Below are 22,157 nucleotides of genomic sequence, written 5' to 3' on the forward strand. Positions count from 1 at the left end.
GCCAGCGCACTGCGCATGCACCTGCTTCGACTCCGAGTGTCTCGGGCACGGGCGGGGAAGCGAAAGAGAGGCGGGCGGGCGAGGCGGCGAGTGGGGCGACCCCTTAAAGGAGCCGCCGTCTGCCCTCAGCGCCCGAGGAAAAGCTCATTAGCGTCACTCAATCAACGTTATTGATCGGTCCTTGAGCCAGTTGGGTGATTCTCCTGCTTTTTCAAGGCCTGGCTCGGGGGTTTAAAGTTTTTGCAGCTGGCAAAGCCAGGTTGGAAAGGGAGATGGGGTGCTTCTTCTCTGGGAAAAGCGGGGCTGCTGGCTTAAAGCTGTTAAGAAATGGCTTCCTAGGTAGACCACAGCAAAAAATAATTAATAAATTAATAAAAATATGAAAAGTTCCATCCCTAAGTGAGCGTTGCCAGAGTCCCGTACCATTGCGCTCAGGCTGATCCTGGAATGCTTTCCACCTCCATCTCCACAAAAACGCAACAGACATGCAAAATGTGTTTAAAAATCACAAAAAAAAAAAAAACCCACGTGGGGTTATGGGGTTATTTACCCTGGAGAAAAGGAGCCTCAGGGCTGCCTTATGGCTTTCTACAACTTCCTGAGAGTGTAGCCAGGTGGAGGTCAATCTCTTCTCCCAAGTGACAAGAGACAGAACAAGAGGAAATGGCCTCAAGTTGTACCAGGGAAGGTTTAGATTGGATATTAGGGAAAAAAATCCTCATAGAAAGGGTTGTCAAGCATTGGAACAGGCTGTCCATAAAGTGGTAGAGTCATCATCACTGGAGGTGTTTAAAAGACCGGTAGCTGTGGCACTTGGGGACGTGGTTTAGTGGTGACTTTGCTACAGGGTTATGGAAGAGCTCAATGATCTGAAAGGTCTTCCCCAACATAAATGATTCTAAATGATTCTAAACACAAAACCATATTTTGAGACCATCCCATGGACTTAATTACATGCTTTCCGTGCAGGACCAGCATTTGGACTCAATCTTCCTTGTGAGTCTCTTCCAACTCAGCATATTCTCTGATTCTCTGATTTATGAAGGTTTCACCTTCCATATCACACCCTGGATTTTGGTATCCTCACATAGGAACAATGCACACCCTGAACTGCTTCTTCAGATGTGGATAAATTTGCCAAAGCAGAAGGATTGCTCTAATACCTTATTTTAGGGCTTGCTGCTTTACTAAAATTCCACATGGACCTACTTAGAAAGAAAAAAAATTTAAAATTCTGCTGTTTTTGTTCTGCCTTGGTTTTGTTTTTTTTTTACTTAACATAACCTGCAATCTAGACAATGTTTTTCTAAATTTTGTTGTGAATTCTCACCTGGCCTTCATACTCGGTGTTGTGACACCAAGGAGAGTTCACAGCACGTTCATTGAGGCTGCACTGGGGGACAGTGCACAGACACTGCCAGGACAAAACTTGCACCCTCGAGTAGTAAAACATTATCAATACAGCTGTGATCAAAGGGTATTTCTCCATCTGAAAGAGACAAACCAACCACCTCACAATCCAACCACTTCTAGTAGTTTCTCTTCAGAAGCCTGATAGCAGTTTGTTAACTGCCAAATATTAGTGAATATCAGCTACCCTTAAGCCCACCAAGAAAACACAAAAATGGAAAATAGCTCTGAGATTTATTTATATGTCAATGTATTTCTATTTTTATTTTCACACCTACATATATATTGACTTAATCTAATAAATTTAGTGTGTCTTTGTTAGGATTCAACATATTTGAATTAACTATAACACCTTTAAAATATTTTAGCTAAAAGAGTAGCCTGGGATATGAAGGAAGCAATTTGTGAGTATAGTTCAGCTGCAAAACCTGTTTGGTGAACTCAAAGGAAATCACCATACTTGAGTTTTGGTCCTTGGGTAGCAGTCAGGCAAGACCAGGGCTGGTGCACCACATACCTGCCCACTGCCTTCCCTAAGCAGGGAAAGGAGAGTGCTCAGGCAAGCCCTGGAGGCTCTGATTGGTTTGTACTGGAGCAAATAGAGGAGATGTCGAAGATATGAAAAAAGATTTTCACAGAAACACCTTCAGCAGAATTACTGAAGTTCCAGTTCTGTCTGTGTGTGATTTGTGTAAGTGGCTGAACAAATGCTTGACATGGCTTTTCACTTCTGCCACAGAAAGGATTTTTTTGCAGTGGATACAAATTTTGAGGTGTGAATTGATGCACGCTTCTTCTTCCTGAGATGAGGCAGGTCATTACCACATCCTCATCTTCTCTAAAGCCCACAGAGCTTTACAAGTCTATGTGCCAGGCAGGAGGTGATCCAGGTCCCACTGAACTGAATTCAGGGAAGCAGAATTGTGCTCTGAGTTAATGTTGGACTTGTTACCATTTGGACTTAATAGAAACTGGGGGTCTCACCTGTCATACTATAGAACTTTGTCCTGCTACACAGAACTAAAGAACTGCACACAACCAGCCTCAGGGATGAAATTTTTGTTGCTCATAATATTATAAAGCACTCGGGGCTTGGCAGGGTGGGGTTAGACAAAGAAAATTTCCTACTGAAACCATGAGCAGGCTTATAATAATATATACTCTTTGGGGTTCTCCAAAATTGTAAGTTAACTTTGATTTGGATCTCACATCTTTCAGAAGTACAAGAATGCCCAGATGCTGAGCATCACTGATGCTTTAACAGCAACTGCACACTAAGACATCCACATCCCACATAATAATTGTAGCATAAAAAATTATTGAACACTGTGGAAAATGCTGCATGACTAAAAATCCCAGCAATTTGCTATTAGTTCTGCCTTCACTTTTAATTTCTTAATTGCTTCTTCTGAATGCAAAATTATTTTACCAGGCTATCACTGCAAGAAATATTAAAACTCTCCCCCCAAAAGAAAACCAAACCCCCAAAACAACAACAAAACCCAGAATTAAATACTATATTTTTCAGTTAGTATCATAGGATAAAAGAGTGGTAACAGAACATAACTGCTCCTATGCTGCTAAATGCCTGAGGATTTTGTTAGTTGGTGCCAGGTAGGTATATCTGGAAAGAAAACAGGTCAGAGCATTTTCATCAAGAAAAGATTAATAAGCTCTAAATGTACTCTTGGATGTATATGTTGAGAGCGACGGGTTGCATATGTGTGTGTATATATACCAGTGACAAAAGATGACTTGACTTTATATATGGATGGCCAGATGGATACATAAAGCCACAGAAGCAAAGCTGCCCTTAGGTGCCATGCACTACTGGGATACTTGGGTTGCTTTTCAACCTAATGGTAGCCTAGGGGAGAGAGTCCAAAGGGAAAAAGAAGTGACCATCACCCTGAGCCTTGTGAACTCAGTGGGGACAATAGAACGCCCTGACCACCAACAGCAGCCTTGTTTGTTCTGGAGGGGAGGACAGCAATAGCTCTTCCATTACATGGATGAAAATAGAAAGTAAACATCCTATGGCTAAAGATTATTCTTTTAAAGAAATGGTTAAAGGAGATGAAATTTCTTATGGAAAATGTCAAGAATGGAAGAAAGGCAGCTTTGCATGGCTCCCTTGTTACACTGTTGTGGTTCATAGCACCTTTCAGTTCAGATAAAACTAACGTCAAGTGCCACGGCAGTAGACGAGAGAGTGCAGAGGCAGTCACATTTATACCACAGAGTCCTCTAGGGCTTTCATTTAGATAGTACAAATCCTCTGATATGAATGTCGCTCTTTAGAATATAAACAGTTGTAACAAAATATGAACGATCTACATAAATTTCCAGAAGCACAGACAAAACAAAAAGCCAAGGTCAAATCACTAGATGCTCAGAAGGATCCCTGAAGTGCTTCCAGATATTGTCATGCCAAACAGTTACAATGTTTTATATGTGCATAGAGACAGGCACTCACAATCTCAGAATGCTTTCCCCTCACCACCAAAAAAAGGTCATTTTGATATTTTAAGTGGCGAGTGGGAAAACTGAGATGCTTCTGGAGTTCAATCTTTTTACCCTGACAGACCTGGTGAAATGCTGTCGTCTCCTCATGCTATGCCCCAGTCACTTCACGTGACTAATTGCATCAGTCATCTCTTCTACCATTACAAAGTCCAAGATTATTTTCGAGTTTGCTCATCTGGTGATGCAGTTGCTTCCTACAGATAATCAGCACGGCCTCTTTGTGTGGGGAGTCTCAGCTAAAATCCACAGCACGCTCTCAATTAATGAACACTTCTTTAAGTCAAATAACACAGGAGGGTTCAGTGCCATGTCAGTTGGACTGTGATCAAGAATAATGGAGATTTTACAAAACAAAGTTCTTTTTTTTTTTTTTTTCACATTTTGCTGCCTTACCTCAAAAACACATCTCACCTACATGAGATAGGGAAGAAAAAGGAAGAAAAAAGATAAAATGTCAGGTGTTAAGCCTGCATTAGAAGAAGATTACAGACCAGTAAGCATAGAGGAAGGTGGAAAGAGGAACTGCAGCTATTTTAATCATGTGTTATCTCTACTGGAAAATAGAAAGATAAATTAGAGTAGTGGACCTGCTACAGAATAGAGCAGAACATACTATTAGATTCTGAGATCTTTAAGCTGCTTACAAAAGTTTGTGAAATACAGAATTTCTTTAGTGATCACCACATGGATTCCATTGCACTGACAAGTTCTTTGAGTAGTTGCAGTGGTGAACCTATGCTGGTAGCAAAGTGGCAAGGGAAGAGGCCTGCTAAGCAACTGAGATAATCCATCATTACCAAGTTTAGGTGGTCATGGCCACAGACTGAGCTCCTGACTTTATGGCACTCAGTGGAGGAAAAGCCCCAGATGTACCTGTTTGTACTCAGTGTAGTGAAAAAGCTGTGATCACTTCAGCAGGTGCTGGACCATCACCTTTGCTCGTATGAGAGGCACCTTTCTCCAGCAAAACTCCTAAATGTCTCTATAAACTCCTACACGTCAGTGTATTTATTCACCCTTATTCACCCTGAGTAGCAGTCAGTGCCTTTAAGTAAGGGCCTCACCAAATCAGAGGAGGCTGCAAATCCAGTGATGTAGAGTGGCAGAGTTTCATATGACCTCCCATTAGCCCCAGTCAAGACAGTTTATTAAACAAAGTAAACCACCAGGACTACAGGATGAAATAAAACATATATCTGAACTGGAACTTTCTCACAAACATTATATTTTCTTTTTCTTCTCTTCCCCACAGAATTTTTCAGATCAGCAGCATAATAGTATTCCAGTTAATGGACGAAATTAATGTTTCAGAGAACAGGGAAGACTATGTCCCAGAGAGTTAGACTGTCTCACAACTCTCTGGAAGAGAACACAGTTTTTTGTTTTGTTTGATTTGGGTGCTTTTGACCAAACACAGTTATGCTACCCTGATGGGAACAAATATTCACTGATTTAATTGAGATTTCTATCTACCTCAGGAGCATGAGATTGGTATTTTACTTTGATCACATCCTTTGTTGAGATGTAATCATTGTAGTGTTTTTGTTTATCGGTGGGCGGGGTTTTGTTGTTTGTTTTTGTTTGTTTGTTTTGTTTTGCTTTTTCCCCAAAGTGCTTAATTCATTTGTTATTAGAAGCCTCAGAATGGTATTTAGCTCATAAGTGGTTTTTGGGCTGTGTCTAGGTGCTACCAAGGGACGTTGTCAAGAGACCATTTCACTTTGCCTCAGCTGTTTTCTTTGCTACAGCTGTTCTTACTTTCCTCTTCGCATCACAGGGGAAGTTGCAATCTGTTGGGGAAATAGGTAACTTAATTAAAGCACTTCAGGGAAGGGCTTTGCAGAATATCATTCTCAGGGGACGACTTCAAAATTCAGTGAGTAAACATGGACTTCACGAAACAACAGTGTTAGGCACCGCTGAGCAAGACACGAGCAAGGACAGCATCTCAGGCTGCATCCCATAGGATGTGTTCCTTGAGCTCCAGTGGCACAACCACGAGCTGAGTGTGCTCAGCACCTCACAGGAGTGCAGTGTCACTGTTGCCACTGTTGTCTGCTCTTGTACCGCTAGTTCAGTTTGAAAGAACCTGACTGTTTGGTCCCATCTGAAAACTAGAATTCAACTTAGTCAATCAAAACCTCAACTGGTTCTGCAGCATTCACTTCAACTTCTATAAACTAAATTTATCTTTGTGTATGATCTAAGTGATATTGAGTACAAGGCTACTGAATAATGAGAGAAAAAATAGACCATGATTTAGTTATTAGCTCACCAACTACATTTACCTATTTGAAATTACACTGTTTTGATGCAGTCATCTGTTGTAACCCTTTATACTGCTGCCTTCTTATAACGCTGTCAGTATGCTCCAAAGAGCAGCAGACATTAAAATCATTTTAGTGAACCAAATTGCTGAATGTAAAGAACTTTGAAGATACCCTTTCCTCATCAGTACACACATTTTCTTGTAGGTTCTCCCACGACTTCATATGAAGTGGTTAGGTAGCACTCTATTTCTGTGGGATAAGAAATTCCCAATCACCCATCACCCTCATGGTAGGCATATTTGGGTTATGAAGCAGAATCTTTGAGCACAATCATTTTAAGATGCCTAGGTAGCTCAAGGGACAGAAATAGATTCCCTACTGGTCCCACAAGCACAAGCCCCTCTAGCTGCAAGGAGGAGCTTGCTAGCAGAGGAAATGGAAAGCCAGGACTTTCCCGTGCTGTAATCTGTGAGAGACAGACTGGGCGCAGATGAACACTTCCATGAAACAAAGCATTTAGGCAGGCATTTAAACACTTCCTCTGCTGAGCAACTGTAACACTGCACAGCACACATCTTTCTCTTCCTTTTTCCTGAGCAGGAATATGGCACCTAGAGCTAAATCTAGCACCAGATACAGGTGTTTAATATTCAGTTAGCAAGAAAAGAGTAAAGCTGGTATTGCACATTGTAATTGCTTATACTTATTCTGAGTTTTCTCAATTGATTAAAAGATAATATTTTTTATGTCCAGCTGATTAACCCCACATGAGCTGGGAAACATTTTGTGCATGTTTATAACAATCTGGATCCAGTCCCATCTGAGACATCTGGGTTCCTGGAGTCATAGCTTAGGTGCCTATTATGTTAATGATCAGACTAGACAGCTTTTCCCATGACCACACCGCCTCTGCAGGACTGCATCACAAACTAATGGAGACTTTTAAAATACATGCTCATATTCTTCTGATTCTAAATTATTCCTGTCTCAGGTAGTGAACAAGCTAAAAACCAGAAAGAAGCAAACGAGTCTTTTCTTGTGAGGTGCTAGGCTGTAACTCTGAAGCTTAGACCATATTCTGACCTCAGACTTCTCGTATGACATTAAGCAAGATTGCTACGAAGCCTGGCAGTGGAACCTCCCATTCTGACAACTTCTAAGTGCCTAAAGTGATACCATTAAACTTCAGCCATTTCATACGCAAAAAGCTAAGTTGGAAATATTTGTACAATGCCTTAAAAAACCACGGGTGCAATTCCTGCTCCTACTAGCTTGCAGACTAAGTTGTAGATGAGAGGAAAACACAAATGTGGAGATCTGCTGTACACATTGGCTTTCTACCACCAAGCTAGTCCTAAACCAACAAACCTGGGAACAAAAGTTGGAGCAGCACAGTGTCTCTACTACGTGTTATACAGTGAGGCTGATCACTTGGAGTTGGTTTCCAGCTTGCCTGTGAGTCCTTGGTCTATGACAGGTAGCCATGCTTCCTGTCCCAGGACACACAGCCCACACTCCGCTGGAAATCTGGTTTATGGTGCTGGACACTCAACAGCATGTGTATACTGCCCAGTCAACCTGCTTGGGTCATCTCCTGCATGGCTGGCAAGATGTAAGAGAGGGACTGGGAGAACTGCAGTGGAAGCACTAGGAATGTAGCAGAGAAGGGGAGAGCTGGAAAAAGGGAAGAGACAGAAGTTTCACACTGAGAAAGATCCAGTGGGAAATGCAGAGCATACAGAATGCAAATCAGGAGAAAATTACAATTCATTAGTTACACTGTTCACAGGACTCTCTTTTTCAATTATATTTTCTTCTCTTCTAAGAAAAGACAAATAGTATCAGCTCCTTCATGCTCCCATTATGTTGCCATTATTATTTTAATCTTAATTGTTTATCAGTTGAATTTTACTTTAAAAGGCTAGTAGGGGCAGATGTAGAAAATACATTTCTGTGGTTTGCTCAAATAAGACCAGCTTCAGCAGGGATGTAAGAGGGCCTGGGGAAACATGTGAGAGCAAGGAGAGGCATAAGGGCATTGAGCCAGTCATAAGTGTGCATGCTTCTAAATGGTTTTAATGGGGTCACTTCTATCCTAAGGCACAACACACTGCTGCTCGGATGACAGACTCTGCCCCTGAGCTTGTGAAAGGTTTTGTAGCTGAATGTGACAAGCTTGGGTTTAGTGCAGAGGGGGCTGCACTCAAGACTTGAATGTGGTCAGTTGGCAAAGAGGGGCACGTGTGCCCATTGGAAGACTGAACAGCTACTAAGAAATAAGGCAGAGTAGGACACCATGGTGCAGAAGAAGACCTCACGTCATACTGAGACTTGGACAAAGGTTTCAGAAGAAGTGGATGGTTTGGGGAAGGCTGCAAAGGCACAACATTACAATATAATGGCTGTCAGTGAGAAGGAATAGCCATTCCTGCATGTTTATTCTGCGACAAACATTTAAATTGCTCAGTGGAGAATGTTTTAAAACCTTCCTCATCCTCATTAGTACAGCTAATCACCCAGTGATTCTGTTTTCTCTTTTCCGCGTCATGTTCTTCTGTTATTGCAGAGAAATAGAAAATATCCTTTTAAATTAAGAAACTGTAATTGGGCAGACAATAAACAACATGGGGTGGTCCAAACACATAGCAGTTTAGAACTGTCCTCATTTGGAACCTTTCTTACAAAAGCGTTTGTCAAATACTGTTCCCTCTACACTACTGTCCATCCCTGCCATGAGAATATCGCAGGCAGCCGTAGAATTTTGTTAGAATTAATCACTGATCACCTCCTTGTAAAGGCTTTGTTTTATTCTAAAAGGGGGTAAGGGAAAAGCAGACACCTACATATAAGCACCCAGAGCTTTAGGATAAAAGAAGTAAAGATATTGGTCATATGAGTTTCTCCCTCAGGAAGACAAAATTACGGGTATTAACTAATCAAGAAGGGCGAGCTTTTGATTTTTGTTTATTTGTTTGCTTTTGCTAAACTTTAAAAATACTTAATACATTGCTTGCGAGCTTCATGTTTCACTTTAATGCAGTTAACCCTTGAAATTCATTAACTGACTTTATGTTGCATTAAATGCTGCAATCAATTCAGTCTCAATATTCTACACTTTTATATATGCTATTAAAAAAAAGCTCTATTAGCTTTACTTGGCTCAAAACCAATACAGTGAACTACCCTTAATTATTAATAATCTGTTTCCCCTTCAATAAAACTTTTTGGACCTTTACTACAGTAGGATGATATATTTATTTGGTGTGTAGGGTTCAGAGCAATACAGTGCACTCTCTCTGGGAAAGAATCCAAAAATAACTATCTACTTGATATCAACCCAAGGGATTTCCTAAGGGAATGGGAGTATCGTTTCAGGGCAGATCGTCAGTGGTTTAGGGGAATTAGACAAATTTGTGTCTGGGGAACAGATGCCTCAGGGTTTGTAAATGTGTGAGAGAACCTTTCCCCCCTCGGTCACCAGTTCAGGTCCATCCAGCACAGCAGTGACTGGAAGCTATTAAACATCTAATGAACTTCTCCTGAAGGGGCCTCCTGAAACTGGGAGTGGGATTCCTAACAGACACTTGCTAACATCTTGGAGCCGCTCCTACCCAAGCTGCAGCCTCAACATAATACATAGACACAGAAACTGGGAATAAACATGATGGAGTGAAGAACATTTCATGTGCTAAATGCAGTAAGCAGGCTGCTTCTGGGCTGGAAATCTAGGTCTAGACTTACTGCTGGCACTTTCTTGTTCTTTAAAAGAAAGAAAACGATGTATTATAAAGCACTGTGTTATGTAACCTTTCCTCACAAATGCCATCAGAAGGGCCCAGAAGCCTTACAAACCCACACTTGCAATGTCTCAGGCCTTGGAGAAGATAAAGGAGTAAAGAAAGATTTGTTTTCATACTTAGAGGCCAGTTCTGGGAGTCCTGGGACTCTCGAACTGCTACATGCTGCACACCCAGCTTTTGGGCAGATCTGCTAGGAGAAAGAGGAGACAAATGCTGAGCATTACAACCACAAACCACAGCTGTTGATGGGAATTGGCAGAAGACCAGGGAATGCCGGGAAGCGTAGATGGCCTGCAGCAGAAGGTAGGGCTGAGCAGGGCTCTCTGGCACTTGAAGCTTTTTTATTCATCTCCTGGTGCTTTTCCATCCTGGCATCTGGTTTCCGTGACAGCGCAAGGGAGGGACAGTATGGTGCAATTTCATGGTATGTTCTCCTGGGCTATGTTGGCACTTCCTTGGGTAAACATGCCTCGCCTCAGGCTCAGCTTCAGGGGGCCCCTGGGTTCAGATTATTTGCAGTGCTTTAGAGTGCTGATAGCTCAGTCCAGTTGTCTCCGTATTTCATTTGAGGAGGGGGTCGAGACTTGCCAACTGTCCTTGTGCTCCCTCAGGACAGAGCCATGCTGAGGGCAGACAAGCTCTGGCAAAGCCCTGTCCATCAGTAGAGCTGCCACCAGGAGAGCATGTGATGGGGCTCATAGCTCTGTGGTCCAGCTGGAGCCAGGCTTTGTGCCACAAGACCTTGGATGTACCCTGGTGCTCTCATTTCCTTGCACCTTTTTGAGTGGAAGCTTTTTGGGGCTCTCTTATTCACTCATGTGCTGCATGGGCTTCTGAATAGTGCAGTAATATGAGTTGCAAAGAGCATGCAAATTTTAATGTCTGAAAACAGAGGAGGGAGGGGAAAAAAAAAAAAAAAAGGGAGGTTTCTGTAATGGGATCTGCTCCTCACTCGCTTTTGTTACCAGCATGTGCAAATCTTGCTGTTCTGGTCCATTATATTCAACAATCTTATACTTAGTGGCAGGTGAAATGTCATACCTTGGGGTAAATTTTCACTGCAGTAGGCAGAGAATTTGTCCTTTAAACACCCTTAGTATTAATGGGACATTGATCCAGCAATTTAAACTCCTAGAGATACAAATGTCTCTTGTGGGACCACTTTCAAATGTGTTGACATTTTGATTCACAAAAATAAGATACTTTTAGAAACAAATGCAAATTCATTTCATTCTAGATTCGAGGTCAGCTAGATACTAGAAGAGAAATGTGCAATGAATGTTTAGTATGCTCATCAACTATCTTTTAATCTCCATATACTCAAGGGATAAAAATGACATCAGAGAGAGGAAGGACAATTTCCAAAGTTCTCTGTATTAACTAGTGTATCTTCTCATAGGGTTGGAATCTAAATTCACCTACTGCACTTGCAATATTAGTGTCTAGGGCAGAAGGAGGCTCTGGGATAAGGGACCGACTTTCAGTGACCTCTGAAAATATGTCTTTCATACAATCAGAAATGCTTTCATCTCCAAGGAGTTCTGATCCTGCTGAGATCCACTGGGGAAATTGTCAGTGTTTTACTGATGTCAGTGAAATTCACAGTAGTACTGGAGCCCAACAAAGTAGTGAAGAAAAGAAAACAAAACAAAATCAGAACATATCAAGAGAGGGTAGCTTAATTTGTTCCTAGGCCAAGGCTCTGCCTGCTCTTCCAGCTCAGAAACTATTCAGCACACTATGAGATCTAAACAAATATTTAGAACACACCTACAACTGCCTCACAGCTAATTAATAGGTCAAACCTTAAGGGAACACAGCAAAGCCTGAATGATGGTCTGGGCTCCATCCTGCAGGAGAGGGTAAAGCAGATATGGACCAACTTTGGAGAAAGACCAGCTCGGCAAGTTGGTGGGTTTGAGCTGGGTGTGAACTGCCACCACCCTGCCCTTGGACCAAGGCTTGGGGAGCACTGCCATGGCTGCAGACAGGGCATTGAGGGCAGAAACATGGCTCACCTCCTTTCTGTTTCCCTGGACTGGAGCAGGTGGTGCAGCTTCCAGCACAGGGGAGTGAAAGGGGATCTGCTTCCTGTGCTGAACCCCAGCAGACAGGGCCAGCAGGGGCAGGCTCTGGTTTCCCCCAGAAGCGAGGACACCTCTAACTGCCCCCCAAAGCTCTCCCAGCAGCAGGGCTGACAAGAGGCTGAGGCATGCTGGACACATGGGTGGTAATGTGGATGGGATGTGTGCTATTATTCCACAGGGGATTTCACAGAAAGCCCACGGCTCCTCTCAAGTGGACATGAGCATCCCCTGTTGCTGAAACCCCAGCTGGTGAATGTCACCTGACAGGGAACATGAGGACTCGGATCATCTCATGCATGAGGAAGTAGGAGAGGAGAACAAACGCAGGGGAAGTTCCTTACCGAAGTCCCCCTGCAGAGCAGCCTCTGCTCTTCCCCCACAGGGCTGGTGCAGACAGGGCTGCAGTTCTGGGAGCCACTGTCCAGGGGAAGTTACACCAATTTGGGCACTGACTGAGAACACAACTTCCCTCCAGACACTTGTACACCAGTGCCCAACAGAGCTAAGAGGAAGAGGAAAAGCCCAGACACTGTGCAACATGCAAATAACTATATTCAGCTCTATGAAAACTGCCCAGGAACAGCTCCAAACCTACACAGCCCTGGGCATGTGCTGACAGGGCATGATCTCCTCGGTGGCCTTGGATCAGATGGTCCTCTCCAAGGGCTCTGGATAAGTGCTCCAGCCTGCCAGTGGGCTCAGCAGGCACTCAAGGTTATCAGGATCAGTCCTTTTCTACGTGCTCACTTGGACGTAGTATTCTCCTTCTGGGCACCTGCTCTCCTTCCTTGCTTCCTCAAACTGACTGGCATCTGCAGGAGCCTGCAGGGGGAAGAATTTACTGTTCCTCTGCCAGCTATGTGGTCTCCTGGGAGCCCTGTGCAAAAGCATGTGGGGTGGCACAGTCACCACACAGGTGGCCTTTTCCCACAGAACAAGAGTTCTGAGTACATCCACCAAGTGCTTCTCACATCAGGTAGGTTTTTTTGGTTGGTTTTTTTTTGTTTGTTTGTTTGGTTTGGGGTTTTTTTGCTTTTTTTTTTTTTTTAAAAAAAGATGACAGACCAAATAGGCCCTCAACAAGTTTGAAAGACCTTTTTTTTTTTTTTTTTTTTTGTATGAACAGCAGCTACAGGTCCTGGGTGCATTTATACCTCAATGCATAAATGTTTTTTAGAGGGGTTGTGATTCATGTTATGTCCAGCCATACGAGGGGTACCAGCAGACCTAGAACTGGTGCAAGTGTACCTAAAGCAGGTTTTGCTCACAAATGCAATTATATTAACACCAGTAACCAGGAAGTACCAGCTGTGGATTTCGGCACAAGAAGTTCTGGTATAAAATTTGCAACTTGGAGGCACTTCTAAAACCATGTCCTTTCAAGGCAGTAATCCTGGGAAAGAAACATGGTCCCAGTCCTTAAATAGAGATGGGAGTGGCTTCTTCATTCACATTTGATGGATTGCTGTAGGCCATTGCCAGTGATATCTGTGATACTCAGAGTTCACTGACAAGAGAACACTAATATGTACAGTAAATATTTCTTAATGCTTCAATGTAAGCAGGATGCCTGACAGAACCACTAGAGCACAGAAGATGGTATTTGGTCATCAGCAATTCCTTCAGTGAGAGTTAGGATTCCCACGCAGGAGCACCTGCTCTCCTCAGTTCTGGGATTGCCAGAGTCTTGGGAATCAGGACCAGCTTTTATGAGTTATATGAGTTTTGTTGACTAGTCCAGACCAACCACCATGGAAGCCCAAATCATCCCTAGAGCCTGAAGACCACAGAGATACTCGTCATCACACTCTGTCCCTGTGTCTCTGGCAAAACACTGAATTGATGGAACATAAATCATCCATCACATAACTGCCCTGATGCCAGCAGCTGTCCACTGCCAGGAGCACACTGCTGGATGAGGCTGCAGACACAGCCTCCAGCTGCTCCTCCATGGGATAGTTCAGAGGAGGCACAGTGCAGGGAAACAAGCCAAGTCCAGGTCTTCTGTGGCTTTTCCCATTTGGGGATGGTCCCTGCCCCTTGCCTGAAGCAGCCTGGGCATCTCACAAGCCTCCAGCACAACCCCTTCAGAGGTCTCTGGGCAGCAACATGCCTGACACAGTCCAGTCCTCTCTGTTTTTGCGCCCTGCATGCTCTGGCTGGGAGAATGGTGCAAGGAGTGTGAATCCAGCCCTGCCACCTAGGGTGAGCTCTGCAGCCACCCGTGGCCACTGTCAGCCAAACCAAAGCCCTCTCCTGGGGCTGTTGTGGGAGAGAGGTCACCAGTTTAACGGTGCTGGAGCAACACCAGCCCTTTGAGTAAACTTTTCAAAGCTGCACTAAGGCATTGTTTAATTTTAATTTCCAAGTGACCTCTGATTCCTTTGGATATGCTAGGGATGGAAGAACATTCACTCCCAGGAGTTTGACTTTGGCAGTAGGCACAGGGCCTAGCATGGCAGTTCCCAGGGAAGAGGGGAAAGAGGTGAAGGCTCTTGCTGTTCTCTCTCTCTCAAACACATCTCCCCACCAATCTACTGCACACTTTAACTTGCACAAATAAACCTGTTTGCATGGGTCATGCTGCAAATGAAAACGACGCCAGGATGTGAGATGAAAAATAGTCTGCAAAGAACCAAACCACCCGAGAGTTATTCTAGTGAGGTGAATAATTCAGCAACTGGTTTTTACTGCAGTCTTGTTAACAGAAACACAATTACAGAAGAGGAAAGTAAACCACAGCTGGGAAGAGGAAACAAGTGTCTTGGGGGCTCCTATCTCACTGAGGAAATGGTGGGTGGATCCGGGCCCCAGCGTGGGACTCAGGCCACATCCAGGGCTCTGACAAGTGACCTTAGCACGATGTATCCAAAGCTGCACTCACAGCAGTTGAGTAAAGAAATGAAAGGAGTGTGGTAAAAATGTTCTGGCTGTTGCTAACACTTCACAATGCTGAAAGTAGCACTCAGTATTGGCACAAGGTTAGTGCTATCTGCACAGCTTTCTGCTAACTGGTGACTGAGCCCTGCGGGGAAGCAAAGCTGCAAGGACAGGAGTGGGACAAGGCGAAGGAAGTGTGAGCTGAAAACCTCTGCTTGCCTTGCTCAGCATCAGATGAATGTTAATTCTCTGCTGGTTTGCACAGCCACAGACAGGCCTGCTCCTACTAATTTTAGCCCTTACCTAATTTAAAACTACAGACATGTTATTTTCATCGTGTTTTTTTTCCCTCTTTTAACAGGTTGCAAGCTGCCAGATGCACTCCATGTGGTTAAGAAATTGGTGCTGTCCAAGGGGAGGTGAGAAACCTTTTGTTAAAAATAAAAGGCAAACGGAACAAAATTGCACATTAAAACTTGCAGCTATTGTAAGTGCCACCTCAGCTGCCTGTGCTTTGCTGAGGGTTTCTGGCCTGGCTGCACTGTGGTCTGGAGATGCACCTTCCTCAAACCTCAGTGGTCCCAGCCCAGCATGCCCAGCTGTCTCCTGCACATGAAGAGGTTTTGCTGTGCCCCATCGTGAGCACACACCTAAAACTACTTGCACTTTCTACCTTCACTCTCTCCACCCATACATACACTCACCCTGCTTACACCTTTGGTCCTGCTGCCCAAAAATACACCTGCACCCAGACCTCCTCTCGCTGCCACTGCACCTGCCCCCTGACATGGGCAGGCACCTTCTCGTCCCTCTGCTGCTCCCCTCACACCTGGATGTGTCGCCCATCTCCCGCAGAGGTGAACAGTAGATGAAGTGCTCAGCCTGCCCTCAGTGGGAGGCAACCCTGCGCTAGAAATGGGTGTGAAAAAGTGGTGAAATGAGGAAACATTTTTGAGAGGAAGTGAGTGGGTGGAGGGAAAAGCCTGGAGTGAACAAAAATCAACAAATAACACATTGAAACTTGAGCTCTGAGTGCTCAGGCTGAGTAAAAGTACACCAAAATACAAAAAAAGAACACAAAAATTACTACTAGAATGCAAGTATTCTATGCTAGCATACACCTAATGTATGCTAGGGAACAAAGTATTGAAAAGAAAAGGACGCTCAAAATAAATAAGACATCTTAAGATCTAATGCCTTAACAGCAGCACAGGTAGCTCCAGTGAAGGTGAGAAAGAGAGGAAGCAGACCATGCACATACATCTTATTGGATCTAATCTAGGTTACTGAATCTCAAATCCGAATGGATTGATGGTCTCACTAACCAGACATGGACTTTAGCAATTGTTAACAGACTGCATGGCTCTGTAAATTTTAATTTAGTACTTTTAAGTAAAGCATTTGAAGGATAATATTTAAAAAAAAATCAACAACCCTCCCCCAAAAAAATACAAAACCCCCCCAAACCCCCAAACAAACAAAAAACCCCCCACAAACAAACAAATAATAATAAAAACAAAAACAAAAACAAAAACAAAAACAAAACAAAACAAAACAAAAACAAACAAAAAACCCCAGTTATTTCTAGAACAATCAAAATGGAAGCCCAGCTCTGTTGTTTCTAATACAGAAGTAGTTCCCTAGTTTTTTCCCTGGCAGGTGTACCAGTGCAGGGACCCAGGAGGACAATTCCCAGTTTTTCAGCCTATTACATGTGCAATCCTGACCTGTAAACCTCTCTTCCCTCCTCTAGCCTTGCAGAGCAAGATTGACAGTGCTATGTTTTCAGCAACACACAAAAAAAGACCTTGTTTTTTTCTCCTTAAAGGACAACAAACTTGGCCCAAAGGGGCTGTACTAGAAACCAGCCAGTTTTGCCCTCTGAGAATCAGCCCACGCAACCACAGCTCCCACTGGTGAGAAGTTATTCAGACAAGTCCCTCCTCTAACCACTCACCCAGTGAGTTGGTTTCATCTAAGCTGGTGCCATGGTCGTGGGGAATGAACATCAGGCAGGTAAACAGCTATTATGGCACGCACAGAAAACTGTCCAGTTTTGGTTGCATCTCATTCCTTCCCACACGTTTCAAACCAGCCTGTTCCTCAGGAGAGGTTCCCTTCCACACACAGTAGGACTGCCCATACCACTTCCATTTTAAAAGAATAACAAAAGTGACCTGAGAGTTGTCTGTATATTATTCCCAAATTTGTCAGTGGAGGAGCCCAAATGTACTCACTCGGCCTGACACTGCTCCCTCTGGGGCTCTGGCGAGCGAGCACTCTTGGAAAGCAGCAGTGCATCCGTGCCACGGGTTACAGTGATTGCTACTGACAGGTTCTTCATGGTATCACAACAAATTAGGTCACAGATTAGATTTTCATAGCCCAGATTACAACTTGTGTCTACATCTTTTTCTTAAATAGAGAGAGTTGTGGCCAGGAGGTTTGACCTCAAGATTGGGAACAAGGCAGATGCTTGGGATTGGGGGGGGTGTCCTCTTTCTGGTTGAGACAAAAACTATCTTAGCAACACACAGATAAAATTCCTAGTTTTCTGCTATAGTCAGAAGACTTGGTATTTTTCCCTTTCTATCCAGCAAAACCTTTGAGAAATTAGTTTGTCCACTAGATACCCTGGGGTAATCTTACAGCATTGCTGCAAAACAGATAGCAAACCCAGCTCTAGAAAAAAAAAATATGATAGAAAAACAGCTTGCACCACCTGAAAAATTGCTGGGAATGGAAACCAAAGCTACCTATTAGACTTATCCCACCTATTACCACACGGTCACACATATACACCTATGCTCAGTTTGAGCATCTCTCGGGCAGAAAGACCTCAAAGGAATAAATTCATGTGTGCAGTTTTTGTTTTAAAAATATAGTTAGCAAGGACAGTAATAGAACTCAAGCTTAAAAAAGAAAAAAAAAACAAGCTATATCAAGCTATATATAGCTAAATCAAGCTATATCTGCTCCACACAGAGCAGCACAGAACAAAGGTTTCCAACAGCTGAGTAACTGCAGACACCGTGCAAAGTGCTTCCTACCCACTGCGAGAAACAGCCCTGCTGCAGATTTGAAAACCAGCTCCAGCAACTGTGTTCCAGCAGACTGTCAGGGCTGTGTTCTGCTCCCAGCCACCTCCTCCCTCGGAGCTGAGCTGCTTCAGGGGAAAGAAGGCTCCTGGGAGCCAGCGAGCTGGATTCAGTTCCCAGTGGAACTGTGCAGGTCTGCATGGGGGCAGTGATTCAGCTGATAAGCAGGCTCGCAGCCATGGTAAGCACTAAAGGAAAACCTAAACCAGACAATCAGGAGGGCAGGTCTTGGACTGAACTAACCTCATAGACAAGTCTTTCTAAGTCAGAGTGGAGAGAACAATGCAGGAATGACCTTCAGCTTACAGAAACAGTCCTGATACCACAATGGAGTCTCCTTTGTGCTTAGGTAGCCCTTGGCTCTCTATGGAGCCTCTGGAGAATGTACTTACTCAACCTGAGCAGGTCTGCTAATACCTGCTGGCAGACCAACCTCTAGTCCCTAATGAAGCCCCCGAGGCTGTCTGCAGCCAGAGGACACAGCCTGTCTTCCTGTTCCCAGGGCAGCAAGAGGAGCACATGATGCTGTGCCTGTGCCCTATCTGCAGGTTTAGACAGGCTGGTGCTCAGCACCCTCCCCTCGGCCCCACACCAGCCCAGCTGCCAACACTGCTGGCCTGAATCATTGCCTGTGCCTCCAGCTCCCAAACAATCTTGCACGTCACTTCAGCAGTTTTTCACAGGAAATACGCTTTTACTTTCAAAATACTCTGGGCCTTGTTCTCCTCCAACAAGCACAGGAAGTATCTCAAATACCAGTCTTTATTTTTGTGACCCACTATGTATCCTCTGATACCTTTGAGTACAAAGAAACAAATAGTTGAGAGTGGCTGTGCCCTTCCATGCTCAGAGGCGGCATTAACGTTTCTTAACTCCCCTCAATGCATCAGCCTCTCCCAGTGCTCTTGCTGGGCACACTCACATTTAGAGGCATAGAATGAAGCTTAATAATTTTTTCCTCAAGCCTGAGCTGTGCTGTGCTGATTATTGAAAATCCATCGCATACGCTCTTTGCTGAGCAGTCTGAACTATCGATCTCAGTTAGAGAAAAGGATGCTCTGGACTTTATTGGGATTGTCTTTACAAGTCCTGTTGGTACAACTCTTCTACTGGATGCTGAGCAGTTCCTACTTTCCCTGCAGAGCACTGCCTCAGACCTGCTCAGAAGCTCCTTCATGCCAGGGTCTCCTGCTGAGCCATGGAGGAAACCACATCACCAACGCTGGGAAAGTAAGCGGTGACAACTATCAGAGAATGCACTAATGAGGCCTCTGGCTTGAGCAGTGCTCCCAAAGAGCAAGAGCGAGCAGCACGTAGGGACTGCTGTCTGCAACAGCAGCTGGGGAGCATCCTGCTGCCTGGACAGACACAGGCTCCTGATCCCTGCTGAGCAGGGAAACCAGGAGGAGCCATGCAGCCAAATGCTGCCTCTCTCTAAGGCAAGATGACCCTGAGCAGCACCAAGCACTGAGACGACCCACGGTGTCCGTGTGCACCTGGGAGGGTCCTTCAGAGCACATGTAGGTACCGTGAACACTCCCCAGCTTCCCACAACATCAATTCTGCCCTCTTCAACATTAAACAGACAGCAGCCATTGCCAACCTCGTTTTCAAACAAGCTCTGAAAGAAAGAGGACATTAAACTTCCACTAAAATCCCACATCTCTTTAAAGCACTTCTGAGGTTGGGGTGCAGATGTGGGGTTTTCTTTGTTTGAATGAAATAAAAGGGCCTTTCTACTGTTTTAATCATATACCTAACAAAACACTGAATAAGCATCATCCTCATGGCTTTTTGGGTCTTAAATTAAAGAATACATACATTTTTTACTTTTATTAAAAAATGGTTATTAGGGATGAGAGTTCATTTCCAAATGGGAAAAGGGTAACTCTGTTCCAAACCATACAGTCAGGTAACCTTCACTGTTTAGGGGCTGCTCTGTGCTGTTCGGTTTCTGCACTAACCCTTTTGAAATGCTGCAGCTTGCTCAAGAGAGGGGTAGTTTTCACATACAGTCATGATCACAACCACAGCACCGTTCCTGCCCAGATGAGGAAGTACCAGATCCCCCAAAGCAGAAGTGCTCACCCTCTCACCAGCCAGTCCAGCACATTTCTGCTTGCTGAGCTGAACTTTTATGTACAAGATTTGCATGAAAGAGGTCGACTAATAATTCTTCGGCCTGGCGCCCGGCATCTGTACAAAAAGCCTCCATCTAACACGGTCACTGCTGGTCCCAGCCCAGGACGGCCACAAACAGCACCCATGGCGAGCAGCACCAAACCATGGCTTCCTCCTTCGGCCGGCCAGCCCAGCACGCTGCTGCTTCAACCGGCAGTGACTGACACGGTGTGGGCTGGTGTGAGGGCTGTCACCCCGCTCGCTGCATCTGCCACGTCCATGCCTGGACCCAGGGCTCACAGGACCGTCCTGTCCGGCCTGTTCCCCCCTCGCAGACAGAGCGGATCCGCCTCAGGCGCTCCTGACCCGGGCGGCCCCGCTGTCCCCGTGCCCTGGGGAAGCAGAGCTCGGCCACAGCTGCCTCCGGCCGCCCTTGCGCTCTCTCCGCGGCCCCACAGAGCTCCCGGCGCCGCGGGGCTGTCCGGGCAGCGCGGAGCATCCTCTGCGGGGATGGGGGACAGCGGGGCGGGGGCTGCCCCGGCTCCTTCCCGGCTCCTCTCCGCCCCGCGGCTCCCCACGGGCTCCCACCCCAGCTCCGCTCAGGCTCCTCCCGGCTCCTTAGGCGATCCCCATCTCCCTCTCGCTCCCGCTGAGCCGCCCCTCGCCGCCTCCGCGCCCCGCCCGGGGGCCGCGGGCAGCCCTTACCTGGGCACGGGGCGCAGCCTCGTCCCTCCGGCTGCCGGCAGCGTCACGGCCGCAGGTTGTGGCTGCGGGCGGCGGTGCCGCATCGATATAAAAGGAAGCGGCGCGGGGGGAGGGAGAGGCGGCCCCGGCACCTTCGCCGCGCCCGGCCCAGCTCCCCGGGTCCCTCACAGGCTCCCTCCCCGCCGGCCCCGGGCAGCGGCCCCGGCTCCCACGGCAGCCACCGCGGGCCGGCACTCTTCACCCAGCCGGGCCGGGGATGAAGGATGGGGCACAGGTCAGAGCCTTCGCATCAGCCCCCACATCCATCCGAGGGGTCAGGAGAGACCCTTGGTGAGAGGCCAGCTATGGCCCTGGCCTCATGGCACGCACGCAGGTGTGGCGTGCCCTGGCTCTGGCCGAGCACGCTCGAAGCACACACAGCACAGCAGGGCACGGGCGAGGCTCCGCAGCCATGGCAAGAGAACAGCCACATGCCAGAGCACCTTGCAGGCTTCAAACGTGTGTAACAAAACCCAGCCATCTCCACCAGGCTCTGCTGGAGCTGCCTGGCCCGAGCAGCACCTGGGGCTGCAGGCTTGTGCCCAGGGAAGGAGTGACATCCTGGGACAGCACTGTTGGCAACTCCAAATGCAGGTGTTGGTCCCCGCTGTGGTAAAGGCCTGATTATCCAGCCTGGCAGCCATGCCACTTCAGTGAAACATGGCCTGTAAGACTAGCTTTGGAAGATCAAAGAAAAATCTCATAAAGGCCTAATTTCTCCTTCAAACCCCAAGAGCTCCTTCCATCTCTAGAGCTACACTCCTCTCTGAGGCACCTTTTTATGTTTCTTCATCTTCTCCATCCTGTTGACAACTGATGACATCTTGGTTGCAGAAGGAGTGAGGGTTCCCCCAGGACACGACCTCTCCATCTGCTCCTCAGGAAGCTCTCCCTCCAGCAACAGATGCTGTTGTTCTCCTGCACCATCAATCCCTTTTAGGAAGGGACAGGGATTAGGTGTGGGTAACACGTCTTAAGGTAATTTCTCTAAATAGCATTTTGCTTCTCAGCATTACTGTCAGTCACTGTTAGGGGGCTGTGATGCTTCAGCTCACTCTGCAGCCCCCAAAGCCCAGGCCACAATGGCTACAAGTCCTGTCTTTTGCCCAAAGCAGATGGAGATGTGGGCAGCAGTGAGGCTGGGGTGCAGAGAAGTCCTGTAGGTATTGGCACCGCTATGCAGAAGTACTTCATTTGGTGCCTTCCTTTACATTCCACCAG

At 45.8% G+C, this 22,157-nt stretch overlaps 1 protein-coding gene and 1 long non-coding RNA gene across 4 annotated transcripts in view; one reads left to right on the forward strand and one right to left on the reverse strand.

Annotated features, from left to right (window-relative positions):
• Nucleotides 1-21,054, reverse strand: part of CYRIB (CYFIP related Rac1 interactor B) — a 96,978-nt gene extending 75,924 nt beyond the window's left edge. For 2 of the 3 annotated variants that reach the window (XM_014882124.2, XM_088179302.1), the window contains exon 1: nt 20,898-21,023. The gene's annotated coding sequence lies outside the window, so the exon portion shown is untranslated. Of the gene's footprint in view, nt 1-20,897 lie in introns of all 3 variants that reach the window. The other variant, XM_088179286.1, reaches the window with a different exon arrangement.
• Nucleotides 12,938-19,335, forward strand: LOC148225580 (uncharacterized). The gene is made up of 3 exons (XR_015808533.1): nt 12,938-13,069; nt 15,335-15,392; nt 19,214-19,335. It is a non-coding gene; the product is annotated as an uncharacterized LOC148225580 (long non-coding RNA).
• Nucleotides 21,055-22,157: the final 1,103 nt, after the last annotated feature.

This window comes from Sturnus vulgaris, chromosome 1 (genome assembly GCF_052056855.1).
Source record: "Sturnus vulgaris isolate bStuVul1 chromosome 1, bStuVul1.hap1, whole genome shotgun sequence".
Taxonomy (NCBI): domain Eukaryota; kingdom Metazoa; phylum Chordata; class Aves; order Passeriformes; family Sturnidae; genus Sturnus; species Sturnus vulgaris.